General features: G+C 38.9%; 1 pseudogene; it reads left to right on the top strand.

Moving 5' to 3' along the window:
- Positions 1-3129: 3129 nt before the first annotated feature.
- LOC127558171 (ras-related protein Rab-25-like) lies at positions 3130-4167 on the top strand (annotated as a pseudogene).
- Positions 4168-6065: the final 1898 nt, after the last annotated feature.

The raw sequence follows: 6065 nt of genomic DNA, 5'->3' as shown, positions 1-6065 counted from the left end.
GGAAAAAAAAATCGGAACAGAAACGAGTGTCAATATAAAGTAATTATTAAATAAAAATTAAATTAAAAAAAAAAATCCCGGTCCTCTCCCTGAAGTTAAATTTTCCCTATAAAATCTACTTATGAGCCATGGCTACTGCCTTCCTTTGGAACATCCATTGTGCCTCATGATATCTTTCCCCTTTTCCTTTCCCCATGTGAAGTGGTATCTCCCCTAAGTCCATTATGCTTCTCAACTCTACTTCTTCTTACAGCTAATTAATTTTTAGGGTGTTAAGTCCCTTTTAAGACTTAGCCTGCCAAGGCATACCCCAACCTCATGTTTCTACTAGGTAATTGGGAGTTCCACTGAGGAACTTGTATTTCATAGGCTCTCCCAACTCTATTTCATATTTACCATTCCTGATGTCTATTGTCTCCCTTCATTTTGTCTCTAACTCTTTCCCTCACTAAATCTTTTTGCCAAAGAGAATGGCCAGTGTGAATTCTTCACATAACTGAACCCTAACTTTTGGGCCTACCATCACCTGGTGTCTACATCACTTACATCAATTTGATCCTCAAATCACATCATTTGATGTCAAACCCCATATCATAAATCACATCATATCTATCTGTCTACACATGCAAGATACTCTTAAATTTAATCTTTTAACATTTTCTCTATCACTTTCTGGAAAGTCTAGGCTATCAATAAGACTGTGACTTAATCCTTGATTTGTAGTATTTGTTGATTTCCAGGACATAAAATGCTCACACTGGAAATTTAACACAAGGTTCTCCTCCATCATTTGACTCCAGTATATCTCTGTGTATGTGTGTAAAACATATGTAAATATATACCTATTTTAGAAGCTGGGGAAACTATCTGGCTTCTGTGGGTGGTTTCTTTAAAAGGAGTCTCATCTCATTGCACATTGTGGGTTTTAAAAATATTGATATCTCCTGTTTCACATTATCTCTACATTTTAAAATATATCCCTAATACCTCTTCCTTCCAGAGAGTCATTTCTTGCAAAAAAGAATAAAAAAGAAAAAAAAGACCAATATAGCAAAACTAAACAACATATCAACCCAGTAAATCATTATAGCTAGTATTCTACACTCATAGCTCCCTATCTCTACAAAGAAATAAAAGTAGGTATCTTTTCTTGTTTCTCTTTTAAAGCCAAGTTTGGTCATTATATTTAATCAGTGAGTTTTGATTAATTTTTGTTATTGTTCTTTCCATTTACATTGTTGTAATTGTTCTATATTGTTTCCTGGTTCTGCCCACTTAACTTTGCAGCAGGTCAGAGAAATCTTCCCATTCCTTTTCTGAGTCATTCTATTCTTTCAGAGCAATAGTAAAGTGCAGCTTGTTTTTAAAGGAAAACCTGTAGGTCTCTGTTTGGGCTCTACCACACATTCTTTTCTTTCTCCTTTCCTTTTAATTTTTGATAGTATTCCATTTCTCCAAATATAGGCAAAGATGGCCCCCAACATCCATTCTACAAGATTCTATATTCCAAATTCTTTCCCCTCCCTCCACTCCTCTGTTTCTCCCCCAAACAGCCAAACAGGTGAAAACATTATACTTCAGTTTATATTTAGTCTTTATAATTCTCTCTCTGGATATGAATGGCATTTTCTATTTCAAGTCTATCGGAATTGCCTTGAATCACCACATTGTTGAGAAGAATCAAGTCCACTATAGTTGATCATCACATAATCTTGTTATTATGTATAACGTTCTCTTGCTTTTGCTCACTTCACTCAGCACCAGTGCATTTCCAAGCCTTTCTGAAATCATTCTACTGATCATTTTTTATAGAACAATAATATTCCATAACATTCATAGACCATGACTTATTCAGCCATTCCCCACCTGATGGGCATCCACTCAGTTTCCAGCTCTTTGCCACTACGAAAAGGGCTGCTATTGTAATGTCAGAGAAAGTGAGACAAGACTGAGATTAGTTTTTAATCTTTTTAATGAGGAGAGTTTTTTTTAGGCTAGCCAGCTGAACAGGACTCATGTTCAAAAATCATTCGGCCCTGAGGGACTAAAGCAGGGACCTTTAATAGGGTTTTTTAGGTAAACAGGAGTATAACAGTTTTATAGGGGAACAAAGATAGATGGGAGGGTACAAACACTGGGTAAGCAGACAAGCCATAATTACAGGAGAGGATCATATCTTAGTCCTGACAGGATAAGGGTCAGAATAAGAAGGTTGAGGGCAGGAGGCAGTGAGGTGAGGGACAATACTCAAAAGGAGGGGGAATTATCCCAGCAAGGATTGAGATAAGGCACCTGGAGTTTTATGACTTAATGGTATTTCAAAGGCTTCTTTTCTGACTCAATTCTCCCAGTCTTACTGGCAAGGAAGTGAGGAGTGGCCATAATAATTTTATTCAGGGCATAACACTACAAATCTTTTTGTATATGTACCACACTCATTCTTGGAGCAGTGGATAGAGTGCTGAACTGGGAACATTGTTATTGTTTGTTTGGGGTTTTCTTGCAAAGATACTGGAACAGTTTGCCGTTTTCTTCTCTGCTTAATTTTACAGATATGGTAAGCGTGAGAAACATGGTTAAAAGGCTTGTCTACATCACAGCAAGTAAGTTTGAAGTCAGATTTGAACCACAAAATAGGTCTTTCTGACTCCAGCTTAAATGTAGTCTCCACTGTACCACTTAGCTGCCCCTGAAGACCTGAGTTCAAATCTTCTGTCAGACACTTAACTATATGGGCCTGGGTAAATCATTTTACCACCATTTTCAGCCACCATTTCCTCATTTGTAAAATGGGAATAATAATAGTACCTACCTTATAAGGTTGCCATGAGGTTTAAATTAAATAATATTTGTAAGGCACCATAAATGTGAACTATCTCTTTGCTGCTTCCATCCTCTCCTTGTGACCTGTTCCCTTTCTAAGTAATTGAGATTCCCCAGCCTGTCAGTAGTGACTGAGCCTGCCCTTGTTCCTTCCCACCGCAAAGACCAACTGCTCCCAATGAGAAGAGGTCATCAGGACCTCCAGAGAGCAGACTTGGGGGACACAGAGTCAACACTCTAATCCCATTTTCTACCCAAGCCTCTCACTCCAATCACACAAACTCACATAATCAATATGGGGCCAAGATGGGAAACAAAGCAGAAGAGGGTTATAATTTTGTCTTTAAAGTGGTATTGATAGGGAAATCTGGAGTGAGAAAGATCAACCTGTTGTCAAGATTCACACATTTGTTCATTACAATCAAACAACTATTGGGGTGGAATTTTCTCCTCCAACTGTGCTGCTATCAAAGCCCAAATCCACAGCTGGGCTGGACCGATACCGTGCCATTACTCCAGTGTATTATAGAGGGCAGTTGGGGCCCTGTTGGTGTTTGACCTAACCAAACACCAATGGAGCTGGCTGAAGGAGCTATATGACCACGTAGAGGCTACCATTATTGTCAGGCTGGTGGGCATTAAGAATGACCTGAAGAAAGGTGCCCACTGATGGGGCTCACATGTTTGTTGAAATAAGGGATTTCTGTTTATGGAAATCTCAGCTCTTGACTCTCCTAATGTTGAGGTGGCCTTCAAAGCCATCCTTAAAGAGATTTTCACCAAAGTACCCAAGAGCTGGCACCTGGGGAGAAGAAAGCTTGCTGGAAGTATCATGTCCTGAAGCTTCTCTTGTTTGACCTGAATTTATCATACTCTCCCTTGAGTCTCAGCCCTAAAAGATGACCCCTTCTGTTGCATCCTTATTAACTAGAGGGAGAGAGAAGGACCCAAATGTTTAGAAAGCCATACCTGGTTGACTTTGAGGTTCTGTGACTGATCATTTTTTTAGAGTGTAAGGGGGAATTTCTATAGTCTAATTCTACATTCCTTCCTTATTATCCCTGTATGTTTTCTCTCCTTTACACAACATTAACTAGCTTCAGGGATATTTCTGTGCCTTTTGAGAACGTCACCTGGCCCTAAACATTTTGCTCTTATTTTCCCAGGAATTCTATTGCTGGCTTTTTTTTTTTTTTTTTTTTGCTATGTTTCCCCAAGCCCCTCCAGCAATAGTCTACTCCCACTAGATCTGACCAATAAAACTGTTTTATAACAAAAAAATGTGAATTATCATTGTCATCATCATCACCACCAACACCATCATCATCACCATTATCATCTTAAGTTCTCTCTGTAATGACCCAACAATTCTCTCTGCTCCAAGGTCACAAACTGACATCCAGTGTTGACCTTGAGCAGAATTGGAAGCACCCCAGATTATAGGATAATGGATTCTGAGGTAAAAGGGTCTCACAGGCCCACTAATACTTACACTTTATTTTTTAGATAAAGAAAGCAAGGTCTGGAAAAAAACAGAATCAGGACTAAAATTTAGAGGCTTGATTCCACACCCACAAGTGTCTCAGGCAAGCTTCTCACTTCCATCATTTCCAGGACTCTCTCCCAGGTTCAATGGCAAAGGTAGAGGCTGTAGGCTATTCCCAGTTCTGGAGGATCTTCTCAGGGAGGTAAGCTCTTGTTTATCAGGAGACTTTAGGAGACAGACCAAATTTCAAGATCCAAGAAAGTGAATCCTTTTCTAACAAGTAGAATATTAGGTCCTGTAGCCTGGACTGGGAAAGTAAATAAAGGCAGAGACTTGTGTGCCCTCACACAGGTTATAGCACTGGACAAAAAGGGATTTCTCTGATCTGTCCACTCATAGGGCTGGCCTTAGCTGTGAGACATACACTTTATCCAAGCAGTAAATTATAATTAAAGGGAGACTCCTCTGTGGGTTCCCCAATAACTTAATAGATTAGAGAGACAATTAAAATACCTGCTGCTGGTAAGCTGGTAAACTCCCTCCTCCTCTTTCAAGTGGTTGATTTATTGTGTGGCTTGTAGATTTGTTATTTAAATTATCTGTTCATTTAGCTACAAATAAACTGGATGGGAGAGGAGTTATGAAAATAAGCTAAGTTTCCCCTTTCTATCACCCAGTTGCCTCATTTCAATAAAATGATAGTATTAGGCTAGAATTCTAAAAGGGCCCTCTTGCTCTGAAACATAATGGTTGTTTCTTTCCCTTTGCATTGGAGATAGAGGAACAGAAAATATGAGAGAGAGGGAGTGAGGGAGGGAGGGAGAGAGAGACAGAGACAGACAGAAACAAAGACAGACAGAGAGACAGAGACAGACAAGAGAGAGACAGACAGACAGAAGACAGAGACAGATATATACAGACAGATGGAAGGAGGGAAAGATAGACAGATGAACAGAGGGAGAGACAAGAAAAAGGAGATAGAGAGACAAAGAGAAAGAGAGAGACAAAGACAGCAAGAAACAGAGGGACAAAGAGACAGAGATAAAAACAGAGAGAGAGGCAGGGAAAGAGATAAAAAGGGAGAGAGTCAGAGAGACAGAGACAGAAATAAAGAGAGAAAAACAAAGAGACAGAATATTGGCGACAGTTTTGCACATAGCAAACCCATACCCCACAAGACTGGGGCTCCCCATTATAGAGGAATGCTGCTCCACATGTTGAGAATGAAAAGAGATTATTGCTTGGGTGTGAACTGGCTTACAACTCAGAGATTCTGAGTACTTTCAAGATTGATCTTGACATGATGTCAAAAGTTTTCCATTAAATGTTCTGAATCCTATGACCATATAAGTCTATGTCTCTCCCCTCCCCCGCCTCACTTCTTTTTCTCCTTAATTATATATTTTGAAAGACTGGGCAACTGACAGTCAGCAACACCTCTCTTGATTATACCTGCCTTTGAAATCTCAATTCTGCATTCCTTGTATTCCTGTTTTTCTTTTCTTTCTTTCTTTCTTTTCTTTTTTAAAGCAATTCTAAGACTGATTTTGCTTTTCAAAAAAAGGATTTACTTTATTTGGGCAGTTTTCTTTTCTTTTCTTGTAAAATAAATTTATTGATCCCCTTTGCTTATACATCATCTTAATTTCTAATTCTACCCCTCCCCCATTTCTCCATCCTTGATCTTTCCTTTATTAAAAAGATTTAAAAAAAGAAAAAAAGCAGGTCAACAATACCAACCAACACAATGACCATC

The sequence above is a fragment of the Antechinus flavipes genome, chromosome 3 (assembly GCF_016432865.1).
Source record: "Antechinus flavipes isolate AdamAnt ecotype Samford, QLD, Australia chromosome 3, AdamAnt_v2, whole genome shotgun sequence".
In the NCBI taxonomy this organism is placed as follows: Eukaryota; Metazoa; Chordata; class Mammalia; order Dasyuromorphia; family Dasyuridae; genus Antechinus; species Antechinus flavipes.
The sequence above is the reverse complement of the archived record's forward strand: the minus strand, read 5'-3'. Positions and strand labels throughout refer to the sequence as shown.